At 42.7% G+C, this 13415-nt stretch overlaps 1 non-coding gene across 1 annotated transcript; it reads left to right on the top strand.

Annotated features, from left to right (window-relative positions):
- The first annotated feature begins 3384 nt into the window (after positions 1-3384).
- LOC141645169 (small nucleolar RNA R71) lies at positions 3385-3491 on the top strand. The gene has a single exon (XR_012544755.1). It is a non-coding gene; the product is annotated as a small nucleolar RNA R71 (small nucleolar RNA).
- The last annotated feature ends 9924 nt before the right edge of the window (positions 3492-13415 follow it).

Genomic DNA, 13415 nt, shown 5'->3' with positions numbered 1-13415 from the left:
ATTTAACGAAAACTCGTAGATATGCACTTACGATTCTACTAATAACATGTCAATCAAGCAAGGCTTAGGCATAAACAAATGCAAATGTAATGTCATCATTGAAATACTACCGTTCCGACTCGACCTATATGCTAAAATAAACGTGCATTTTTTTTGAATTTTTCGAAATTTTTCGATTTTTTGGATTTTTGAATATAAGAATGAAATAAACAATGCAAAACAAAATGTAAACGCGAATGCAAGCAAATGATGTGCGACGCTAAACCCTTCCCCAAACCAAATCGCACAATGTCCCCATTGTGCAAAATCATGTAATGAAGAAAAGAGAAATGGGAATTTGCGAGAAAATAAACAAATAAAAATGAAGTAAAGACTTAGAAACTCACAAGACTTTTAAGCGCAGCAAAGGAAACCTCCACAAAGCAGCGTAAGCTAGGAGGTTTCAGTAGCCAGCAGTGCTACTAAGAAGTACCTGAAAAGACAAACAACGAACCACGCATAAATCGAGAAAGACAATAATGAAGCGGTATTATGTGCATAATTGAGAAAAATAGAAGAAATAAATAAAAGGACGGAAGATAAAGTGGAGTAGAAAACTCCCTTAATTCCGCAAATCGACCAAACATAGCAGGAGAGAGGTCATAAACAGGTACAGCAGTGCAGGTCGGTCGATCGACCACATAGCTCAGTCGATCGACCGAGGTGAAAGGATAGCTCCTGGAACTGCCGTGGACGATCGATCGACTATATAGCCCTTGATCGATCGATCTGGGGATCTCTTTGTAACTTCTTATTTATTCGTATTTGCTCAATTACTTGAGCTAAAGAGGTCTAAAAACCTGCAAGTGCACAATAATACGCGCCCAAAATTGCGCAAAACCCAAAATAAAGTCTAAAGCGTATAAAATCCTAAGCAAGCAAAATAAAATGTGAAGTTCCGCGCACACAAAAGCAACAAAAAGAGTCTAACAAAAGCAAATAAAAATGTTTGGAAAACATGTGATCAACTAGTAGTTGATCAAGAACGGCCACGGAATGACCCACTTCGTCGGCTTCTGGCTACTAGAGGTAGCCTAAACGGTGCTTATCTTCTCAGCTGCACCCTTCTTAGCTTCCACGTCCGTATGGCTCAACGGATCAACACTTTCATCATCTCCCCAGTCAATGACCTCTTCAGACTCTTCAAAGTCCAAGTCGGACTCCCTTGACTTGACCGGCTCGTCATCAACTTCCTCATCGGTGGCATAGCTAAGGCAACCAAGACCTCCTCGTGAAATGATTGGCTTCTTCACACCTAGAGTGACTTGCGGCTCTTCCTTCCCCAAACCAGCTCCTGCAACATCAGAAATAGACAAATCTTCCTCCAATTTGCTCCCAATCTGGGGCGGAGATGTTACAACAGGAATAGAGAAAGGCATATCAGGAAGCACAAAGTACGATTTCTTGTCAGAAACCGTATTACAAGTCACAGGCCACATGGGGTCCTTCTTCTTAGCAGGTTAGGCAAAGACAATAGAATGTTTGCCCACTTTGAAAGTCAAGGTACCTAGACCGACATCTATGACTACACCAGCAGTGTGCAGAAATGGCCTACCCAAAATAATGGGAATATGGGCATCCTCAGGCATGTCAAGTACAACGAAGTCGACGGGGAAGAAAAACTTCCCTATTTGGACAGGAATGTCCTCTAAGACTCCTATTGGCTGGACTGCAGATCGGTCAGCCATCTGTACTGTCATATCTGTCACTACAAACCTAGTCAATTTGAGCTTCCTAGCTAGACTCAAAGGCATTACACTTATACTAGCTCCTAAGTCACATAATGCCTTCTCAATAGAGAAGGTACCTATATTGCAAGGAACAGAAAAGCTACCTGGGTCCTCTAGCTTATGGGGTGCAGTGTGAGACAAATAAGAGCATGACTCTTTGGTTAATACGACAGTATGCACATTTTCAAGTGGCTTTTTCTTAGACAAGAGTTGTTTCATGAATTTAGTATAGGCAGGCACTTGATTAACTAACTCAAGGAAGGGTACTTGTACATTCAAGCTACGAATAACTTTTTCAAATTTATTGAAAGATACCTGTTCCTTCATCGGCACTAGTCTTTCCGGATATGGGACTGTAAGAAGTAGCTTAGCCCTCTCCTCTAAATCGCGCATGCCGGTATCCGTGGACTTAGGCTGGAAGTCCACTACTTTCTTCTTGTTGAAGCTTGAATCCTCTTCAGACCGTCTCAAATGTGAACCATTGATCAACATCGGGTCGTACTTCGGAGCCGGGGATCGACCCATCAAAGACTCGGGTCTTTCCCCAATATTTTTCGGGATCATCGTGCCCCGAAACAAATGATCCCTCAAGTTGTCGGGCATCGGAGGACGAAAAACCTCACTATCAGCAGCGATCTCAGTCGATCGACCAGTGATGTCAGTCGATCGACTGAGATGAACAGGACCAGAAGCTTCTGTAACCCGCACTTCAGTCAATCGACCGGGTATGTCAGTCGATCGACTGATATACCTGGTAGACGACTTTTTCTTTCCTTTGCTCGTTCCAGCTTTGTTTTGACTCGGTTTTGCCTCATCTTTCGCAGTAGCAGCCTCGACCATAGCAGGCCCCTCCAGGGTAGACCCACTCCTCAAAGTTATGGCGTTTAGGGTCTCTTTCTAGTCAGTTTGAGTCGTTAAGTGTCTCGGAGCTCGAGTGGTACTCTTGATAGCCAACTGAGCAATTTGTCTCTCTAGCATCTTCATCCCGGCCTCTCTAGCTTGGGACTCCTTCAGCAATAAGTTCTTCAACTCGGTGAACTCAGAATTTTGGGATTGTTGCTGTTGCTGAGGAATATACGAAGGTTTTTGATATGGTTGTTTGTGAGGGGGCACATAGGCTTATTGCTGCTGCTGTTGTGGAGATTAAGTCGGATTCAGGACATTCTGGCTACTCCACCTCAAGTTGGGGTGGACATTCGGCTCATAGTACGTGTTTGTCTGCCTATAGTGTTGAAAGGCAGCACAAGACTCAAAGGGGATAGAACAATTCTCTGAGACATGCCCCTCAGCTCCACATCTTCTACAGACGAAAGGACCGTCTGAAACAGCGTTAACATGGTACATCCCTTCTTTAGAAGCTCCACCCAATTCATATTTGTCAAACCTTGCAGTGAGAGCTTCTAGTGCAGCAACAGAGGAAGATTCAGCAGCTCTCCTCTGGTTTCCTTTCGAATTCCCATATTCAGCCTTATGAGTGGCCAAATCATCGATGATCTTCCACCCCTTAGTCTCTCCCATGTTCTCAGCAAATCGGCCATTGGCTGTAGCATCCAAAATAGCCCTCTGATCGTCATACAACCCATTATAGAACTGATTGCAAAGACTCCATTTTTCGAACCCATGGTGCGGTATGGTTCGCACCAGTTTCTTGAAACGGACCCATGCTTCATGAAAGTTCTCATCAGGCCCTTGTTTAAAGCTCGTGATCTGAGCTCTAATGGCATTCGTCTTCGAGGCAGAGAAGTACTTTTTGTAGAATGCTAGGGCTAAGGAATTCCAGTCGGTGATCCCATGAGCAGCTCGATCCAGATCTCTATACCACTCCCTGGCAGCATCACGAAGCGAAAAAATGAACATGGTCTTCTTGATCTGGTCTTGGGTCACACCGGCCGACGGGGGTATAGAGCAGCAATAATCAATAAAAATCTCCATGTGCTTGGCTGCATCTTCATTTGCAGCTCCCCCGAACTGGTTTCTCTCAACCAGATAAATATAGGAAGGCTTTGGCTCGAATTTTCTCGCCTCTTCAGGTAGTTCGAATCCTTTGTAGAGATTCACAGCTGTCGGCTCTGAGTGACTAGCAATGGTTGCTTCTTCAACCATGATTGGAATTTCTGGAGAAGTGACTGTCTCAGCTGAAGAAGTAGAGGCAGGAGATGTAGGTGGATCTCCTTCGAACAGAGCGTTCTCGTAGTAGCTTGACAAAGTACTCAGCTCTTCCTCTGTCGGTAATACCCTTTGTGATCGTCTCATCTCGCGCAAGAATTTCTCGATCTCAGGATTTAATGGTACTAGTTCACCACCCTGTGACTTGCGCATAAGAAGAAACTACAAAAAGAATATAAGAAAAGATTAAGGAACGGAAGTCCCTTAAACTAAAGAGAGACTAAATAAAAACAACTAAAAATTAGAACAATTGCCTCCCCGGCAACGGCGCCAAAATTTGATACCCGTCGTGAGGTGTCAAAAATAAATTTATAATCTCCAACTACAACTATAGCTAGTGGCAGTCGGGTCGAACCACAGAGAGGCAGACGTAATTTCTAGTTGTTTAAGTTCGGTCTAAGGTAACAATAAGGTGGGGGTTTGATTGAATTGGTCTATAGTTAATGATCAATAAAATAAAGTGAACTAAGCAAACGGATGAAATCAAGTATAAAAAGAGGTACTAGGATGGTCGGTTCTTTATAGCTTTGGCGGCAACATACTAAACAGGTCTAAATCGAACACATGTGAGGCGGGAAACAAGAGGTTCTCTCGGTCCACTCTTAACAGATAGCATCTTTCGATCTCGCTATATGTCCCTAATATCATTAATACTGACTCTCGTCCTGAAAAGTGACTAATAATCTGAACTTTACCTATCTTTCGATCTCAGCACAGTTTAGTCATTTTAATTGGTGATCTAACAACTTTCCCTATCTTTCGATTTAATGGGTCAGTCATAAATTAAGCATCTAACTGGTCGCATGCATTCGATTCGTTAAATACAACATTAAAATCAATCAAAACGAAAGGTAACCTCACGTGGTCAGTCGATCGACCAAGTATGACAGTCGATCGACTGACACGCGATTTTAGTCCAAATTAATACTACGCCGCCTACGCCATAATTCCCCTACATCCTAGCACAATTGATTTAGCTACTCATGGCTATGGCAAAAATAACAATAATATTGACGATAAAGACTACTGAATTCATGCTAAAAATAGTAGAACAAACAATTAACATAAAGCGATAAAACGGTTTCGGGAACCTAACTAGCAATTCTATACTAATAACGAAATAAGAGTGAATTCAAATAAGGCAGAAGAATACCGAGATTGCAGAGGAATGATTATGAATAAGAACGAAATTCCAATGCCAAAACAATATTCCGAACCTTAATTAAAACTAAATGTTACTATGTAAAACTTAGATAGAAATCGGATCAAAACTGCATGCCTGTATTTGATGGTCTAGGTTACGTTATATAGCAAACATACGTAACACTTATTATCAAAACCTAAACATAATGGGCTTCAAGTTCCTCGATCTTTTAATTCTCTTCTGGGATAGCGGCTTGGTCGATCGACTAAGCATGGCGGTCGATCGACTGCTCTTCAGTGTACAGTAGCTTCTGGAACCCGCAGGTTGGTCGATCGACTGATGGTATTGGTCGATCGACTGCTTGAGCTGCTACTTGAGTTCTATAATCTCGTGGATTTGTCTTTTGGGCCTTGAAATGCACACAAAGCTCGTTCCTTAAGTGAATACTTCACGTCAAATGCAATGCAGGATACTCGGGGACGGATTTAGCTCAATTTACGCTGAATTCTTCACATTTCTGCAATAAAGTACAAAAACATGAAAGTAGACGGAAATGGGGGAAATGATAGCTTAAACTACACAACTGAGCTCTGAAATGCGTGTAAAATGAGGTGCAAAACATCATATAAAAGACACGCATCAAGCACATGCAAGCCAGGCTCCTGCGCAGCTCCATTTGCTCAATCACGCTCAAGTAACGAGGGTCGCCTCTCAAATCCTCATCAACATGCCCTTGAAGGACAGATACTTGTAATAGGCAAAACCCGAATGCCCTTCGCCTCGCAACATAAGAGATAGTGAGATCTGCCCTATTGATGAATCGATCGATGAAATTCAACATTCGCACTCCTTTAAAATTCACAAGACGGTCCACATCAGCTCTTGCCAACCTAAGAAAGTCTATGAACTTGTTCTTATACCCTTGAGAAGTGGAGGAATAGCAGGCAAATGTTCCGGGTCCCAACCACCAATCGCATCAATTTCTTCGGGAAATGGGCAAATGTCGCCTCCAGGGATGGCAAATACGTGATAATTCGGGTCCCAATAATCAAGACAAGCATCTAGGAACGGTTTGACTAACTTGATCAACTTCAAACTCAACAGCGATCCAAAATTATAAGCACCCATGTCGTGTTTCTCAACTTAGAGAACTCATTTGTCCATTCTTTTAGACGAATTTCGAAAGTATTCATGATGTATGCTTATTTTGGGAGCTTTATGTATAAAGACGAAGAAAAGACGGAAGAATTATGTGAATAAAACATCCCCCGACGTCGCTATTTATACTAAAAGTTGTATCCTAAAATCCGTCAGGACGGATGCACTGGGGAACAGGCGCAACACCTACTACGCCTCTTCCTCAGCCTTCTTTTTGTGATTTTCCTCGTTGGATATTTCCTAAATTCCTCAACGAATAATTTCCTATTCATACTGGTTATTATTTTGGTAAATACGTCAAGTTGCCATATTTCGTGTTTCCTAATTTCACGGGCACGCATTTAGTCGCGATATCAACATTTTCGTCAGCTTAGCACGCTTATCCATTTCTTTTTTAAATTTTCTTTTGAGGAATCATTTCACCAATTTAATTTATTCATTTTCAAACTTATAGATTTCTTTTTTTAATTTTCTTTCTGGGGAATCATTTCACTCCCATTCCACATTACATTTCAAACTTATATGTTTCTATTTTTTCATTTTTTTAGGGGGTAGCCCTCCCCTACCGTCCGGTCATTTCCGGCAAAAAATTTGCATATTTTTGCATTTTCGAGTCATGGTTTTGCGCTAATTTAGGCCATGTGTACACATGTATGTTCTATGTGATTTCTATGTAAATTTCGGTAGCATGACAGCGCAAATCGTCATCTACCAAACCTGTTCAAAGCTAACCTGCAGATACAAACAAAGCAACCCAGTAGCAAAGGCACTCAGGCCATCATATATACAACCAAGAGAAGATATGTACACCAAACTGGGGGCTCGAGCCCCAAAACAAAGTCTGAATGTCCAAAATGTAGGTCCCAAAAATGTACAAATGTACAAAACACAGCAAAAAAACAACAAAAAAGCTACTGTTGTCGCCGTCTAGCTCAGCAACTCTCGCCTCGAGAGCAGCAACCTCGGCGTCGCGGACCTTGAACTCCCTCAGCAGGCGAGCTGTCTCCTCTCGGGACTGGGCAAGCTCGTGCTCCCTCTGCAAACAACAAGAATTGGCTCATGTCAACCATTTTAAACATAAGGAAAATTAGAAAATTCGAAAATGAAGTAAACGGAAGGTTCATACCTGACGTCCTCGGCCGCCAACAAGTACCTCGACGACAGTAGCCCGCAGCCGGTTGGCTACCCTCCATAAAGCCACGAACCGGGATGGCGCAACCTACATTTCAATAGAAAAGATTCTTAACGGTTGGACAAACTCAAGCAAATGTGTTCTTACACAAAATTATACAAGTTAGGAGACACACCCTCCGAATCAGATGCTGCCACTCGTCCAAGCCAGCATCTCTCACCGCCGCATCAACGTCACGCAGCTCGGAGATCATCGTCATCCCCGTCGCGTAAGTGTACTCGAGGGTCTAGGGGTACTCTGGGGCTCGATGCCCGCCGCCTCGACCTCCTGCAAAGTCAAATAATTTATTTTAACCGATGATCATTCATCGTGTTCTCAAAATAATCAAAAATAAAGAGTAAAACACTTACCACAACCGGCCAGTGCGCCAAACTCCCGTAGAGGAACGCCGAGTAATCCTTACCCGGAAGAGGAAGGGCGTCGCCACCGACGCCAGCCAGGTTAGCCTCCCTCTCAACCTCAGAAGGCTCCCTTAACATCGTCCTAGGAGGATCGATGGGAACCATCAAGACATCCCGAGAGCACTGACGAGCCAAGTGCTCACCCAAGTACCACACAGGACCCATGGACGTCCTCAGTAGCAACCAGCTCGAGCTCCTAGGTCGAAGGACCTCAGCCACAAAGGGAGGAGCGCCAGCGTACTCCACCCAAGGCCTGGGCACCCACTTGGAAAAGCAAAAAGTCATTCTTATGATCAGTTCTGAAAAAGTAATGAAGAAACGAGGGAAGGTGAAGTACTCACGCCGTCCAACTGAAGAGCGTTCACCTCTCGCCGACAGGATAAGCCTTCTCCACCGGCTCCGTCCTCTTGGGCGCGAGGCCCGGAAAATAGGATTACACCCACGTTTATAAAACAAGATAGTCAACGACGATCTTTCGTGATTTGACAGAAAAGGAAATGATCTTTCATGAGATAAAATGGAGGTTCATACCTCCAACAGCAGTCCAGGGCCGACAGTAGCAGGAGAAGTCCACTTCTCCATGAACTCCGGACGAACCATGGCCCTCAAAAAGCGGATGAGGACCGCAAACCAGCAGTGACCAAGTCCCAATGGCCTAGGGAGCTCAGGTCAGAAAGAAAGGGAAGGAACTTCGTTGAAAGCCTCTCTCCCTTGTCTCCGAGGTAGATCGAAGACAGAAACCACCAGAGCCACAAACGAACTCTCTGCTCTGCAGTACAGGGAAAAGGAGCCGCCTCCCTCCCCTCGATCACTGCTAATGCTGGGGTCTTCCACGCAAAGTAATCCCGAACGTAAGAAGTAGGCACCAAACCAGGTACCGCAGCAGCCTTCGGCGCCAAGTTCCAGCCGATCAACCTCCTAGCCTCAGCCGAGTCAACCCTCATGTTTGTCTCCGGCCACTCCAGCACCTCAGTCGCATACAGCAGACCATAAATCATGCCGTAGTCCTCAAACGTGACCCCCACCTCGCCAAAAGGCATGTGAAACGTGGAGGTCGTGTCCCAAAACCGGTCCAAGAAAGCTCGGACGAGACTGAGGTTAGCAGTGAAAGCCTCCTCCAACGCCTCCTCAAGCATCTGAGAAGGGTCAAGAGCAGTGGCCACGTCCATGGGATCCCTCCCGGATGTAGAAGCCTCGTCGCCTACAAAATTAAAGTGAATGTAGGTCGCGTCAAGTGACGACAATCCTTAATTAGGGGATTTTCGAATTCCCGGAGCTCCGAAATCGCTCTTTTCTCGCCATCCTTGGCAATTTTTCCACAAACCCATCTGCTCATGTTGTAGTTTGGGTCAAGTCAAGCCTAAGTTGAAGCCTAGTCATGGGTTCGAGTCGGAATTTCGACAGCATTTCGTTATAACGGCGATTATGCCCTAGAAAAGTGTCCTGAAAAAGCCGTCACCAATCAAAATTCCGATATGGTAGGAAGTTTACCCATCATGCAAGGATTCCAAATACCATGTTTAGTCACAAATGGGCAATCCTAAGGCTATTTTCGAAGCGATTTACGGTTTAGCTGTGAAACCGTCACAATTTCACTCAAATGCTTAAAACTCAATGAAAATTTGAAACAAATACATGGTTATGATCCTTATATTACCAATTGGCCATTTACAAAGTAAATTTTTTAAGGCAAAATCATTTGGGGGAAAAGCCCCAAATTTTCGCTAATTAGGGTCGAAAACCCTAATTTTGTCGGTCCCATTTGATCAAATACGGAAGATAAATGCAAGATTGATACACATACCTCGATTAGTCATGGCAAATGCAAGCTTTTGGATCAAATTTTGACGGAAATGGTTGGAATTTGAGAGAGAAAATAAGGAATTGTATTTCGAAATAATGAAACAAACTCCTCTATTTCATCCGGTTTTTACGCAGGATTGACACACTCAGGAAAAGACGCAGCAGGTGCTTGGCCTATTCCAAGGGACGCAGCTCTTGCTACACCTCTTCCTCAGTTTCCCTCCATAGGAATTTTCGACGATTCTTTATAAGTTCGTTATTTTTGTGGGCCCATATTTGGTGCACCTCTTCCTCGATGCCATATCACATATTTGGTCCGTTTGACGTATATTCTTCGCCCGGATCCGTATTCCCAAGCCAACAGCAAACTGTTTTTATGTTTGGCCAAGACCTAGCTTGTTACAACGAGCGGTTCTTCTTTGAAAGGTGTTTCGACACGCCTTTATTATGTTCCCCCAGCGAGAGTACACGGATAAACATTCCCTCTCGAGACATGGAGATCAGTTCCCGATTATGTTCCCCCAGCGAGAGTACACGGATAGACATTCCCTCTCGAGACATGGAGATCAGTTCCCGATTATGTTCCCCCGGCGAGAGTTAATGGATAGACATTCCCTCTCGAGACATGGAGATCAACATCGACCCCAAGCTCTTCCGAAGTTTGTTTGAAGCCGACCACAAGCATATTTCTCCCAGCAGTTCCTAACTATGTCTTGGTGTCTTCTCCCAATATCGCGTTTTGTTTCCCCTGGAGTTTCAAGGAATTTCAGGTATGGTCTCTTCTTATAGCTGGCGAGCTTCCTTACGTAGTCTGATAGACTTTAAACTACCCTCCCCGATAATCGACAGACTATAAAATGTTCCGACGACAGGTCCTTGGTTCAGACACCTTGAGCCGCCTCGCGTCACCATAGTCGTCAGGTTGTAATCTTCAATTGACCTGATGGCTATACTTTTACTTTCGCCTTGTCCAAGCCTCAGTCAAAGTGGGGGCTCTGTAGATACCTCATTTCTTCACCTCCCGCAAACCACCCGGTGATGATTGGGCAGCATGTTTGGTACGCGGAACGATTTGTGACAGTTCCTAAGTTTATCGTTAAGTGATGGCTCAAACACTTGTGTCTACCTATTAATTGTCATCTACGTTCCACTACGGTCGTTTTGGCAGTAATTAGAGTACATTTGGAGTCCGGGTCAAAAAACCGTCTTCATTTTCTAAAACCGAGTCAGGATGTTCTGAAATGTTCCGGATATTTCTATTCCATATTTTGCAATCTTTTAATCTTTGGTAAAGAATTTCCTGTAATATTCACACAAAATATTAAGGAAAACAAGATTAATCCGTTATGCCATAACCAAAACACGGAAATCTTTCTTCCGTAGGAGGAAACCACTTGGGAAAGGACGCAGCAAGTGTTGCGCCTCTTCCAAGAGACGTAGTGCCTGCTGCGCCTCATCCCAAGTCATTTTTTGCGTATTTTTTCCTATCTTTTCATATCTTTTCGAGATTCACTTCCAAAGTTTCTCTGAAAAACCCTACTTCCTCCGTGTGATTAATATAAATAGAGACCTTTGGTCTCACATATTTCTCACGCGAGTGTCCGCCCTTCTCTTCTCCCATTGCATTCTAGACCACGTTCTTACGTTTTGGCATCTACGTGCTTAAACGTTCGACCACGTAAGCTCAGATCTTTCTGAGTACCAGCCTCGTTTTGCATGACCGACCAATTTGACCAACTCCACATCAATCAACTTTGTCTAATTTCCTCTTACGAGGGCACTTTCGTCTACATTCGAGTCGAGCATCACTAAACGTATATTTAGTTCATCTCGTTTCGTCAAACATGTAAGTATGAGGGTGTAAATCCCTATTTTATTATTGTTCTTTATTTTTGTATCATATTGTAAAATTTATGTCGAAAGTATTCTTAAAACCGTTTTCTAAAACCTTGTTTAAAACCCTTTTTACGGATTATCAGAAGACGGCCGTCGAGAAAGGACGCAGCAACTGCTGCGCCTCTTCGTAGGGACGCAGTACCTGCTGCGCCTCTTCGTAAGGCTGCCGCAGTGCCTGCTTCCTTATTTCTTCCTTCGTCTTTTTTTAATCCGTTTGTTTTGCTTTTGTTTCCAATTGTTCGTCGTTCTTTTAACATGATAATTTGAATATGATAATTTTAACATGTAAATATTTATTAGTTTATCATCTTTTAAACCCCGACTTAAATCTCTTATAATTCATATTTGCGGGTTTTCGTCATTAAAATCAATTCGGGTTTTAGAGGTTCGATTCATCAATATTGAATCTCAGGAATTCCTCTTTGATATATTTGCATCTGTTTATTTATCATATCCATCATTAATTCGTCTTAATAACCTCTTTAACCTAATTAATTTGTCTTAGTTCGTTTTAATCCATAATTACCTCATTAATCTTGTAATTAATTAGTCCTAATTAGTTTTGATCTATGCTTTACCGCTTTTATGACCTCATTCATATGTAAATAATCTGTTAATCACTTTCATCCGAGTCAATTACTCGTAATCAAGCATTAAATTTACCAATGAATATTAACGAGTTGCGGTTCCGGCTTCACAGCCAGAACTCAATCCAGGAATAGACGCAGCAACTGTTACGCCTCTTCCAAAGGATGCAGCTCTGCTGCGCCTCTTCCTTGTCGATTTCTGTCTCTAAACTACCGTTTCTACTTTGACCTAGTCTATTAATTACGTATTTAATTTACTATTAATCGTATTATCACCTAATTTCCGTTTGTTTGTTTATTTATTCTTTCTTTCTTTTCTCAAATTATCCGTTTTGAATGTATTTTCGACATAAAATCAATAAACCCAATGTAATTATTGTATATTATTCTCTATTATCGTATTGCTTGTATGTTCACATGTAATCAATCTAAATCCCGATTCAACCTAATTGTATGATAAACTACGTGTTCACCGACTTAGTATTAATTCTCACATGCTAGGATTAATCTAATGGATGTTGCATTGCATGCATATAAATTGACAATATATCGACTATAGACAATTTTCCCTAATCATCAGTAGAGGCCGCTATCGAGGCGGGCGGGATTAGGTGTTCGATCAAAAGAGCTTCCTAATACGTACCCTCACCCCTTACTCCAGATCTCTGTGAACATCCTTGTTCATTGGCATCCGCGAGAGTCATTCTAGACATAGAATGCTAAGGGTAACGAGTTTTTGGTGTTCATGTCACTACTTTGTGTCTATACATGGCAAGAGGTATTCGAACGGTTTCCAATTTTCCACAATAAATTGGTGGCGACTCCACAAATACAAAAGCTTGTTCCCAAGCGCCCCCGTGGGCCCGCGTCCACAGATATGTGTTGGGTTCTCCTCTCCTTCTCTTGAAAAAGAGTTGATGAACTCAATATTGTTTGGCTGAATATCCACAATCTCACCAATACCTCTGAAAGTATTTCTAGCAAGTCTTCTATTGTTTGTCAAAGTTCTTTCAAATCAAGTTAACACCATCCCCAACAACGGCGCCATTTTTCGTTCGTCGGTTTTGTTACTCGTCGTCAAAAGTTACCTAGACCAAAACAATATTTATAACTTCACAAACTACTCTACTATTAGTAAAGAGGTCAGTAAAGGTCGGATCCCAAGGGACGGGTATTGATGTAGGATTTTCGATTGCAAATGGTCTTGTCTAAGGATGTCACAATTTGGGTTGAGATAAGAGATCACTAAACTAAATAACAATGTAAATAAACAAGCAAGATGATTATAATGAGATGTAA

The sequence above is a fragment of the Silene latifolia genome, chromosome 2 (assembly GCF_048544455.1).
Source record: "Silene latifolia isolate original U9 population chromosome 2, ASM4854445v1, whole genome shotgun sequence".
Taxonomy (NCBI): Eukaryota; Viridiplantae; Streptophyta; class Magnoliopsida; order Caryophyllales; family Caryophyllaceae; genus Silene; species Silene latifolia.
The sequence above is the reverse complement of the archived record's forward strand: the minus strand, read 5'-3'. Positions and strand labels throughout refer to the sequence as shown.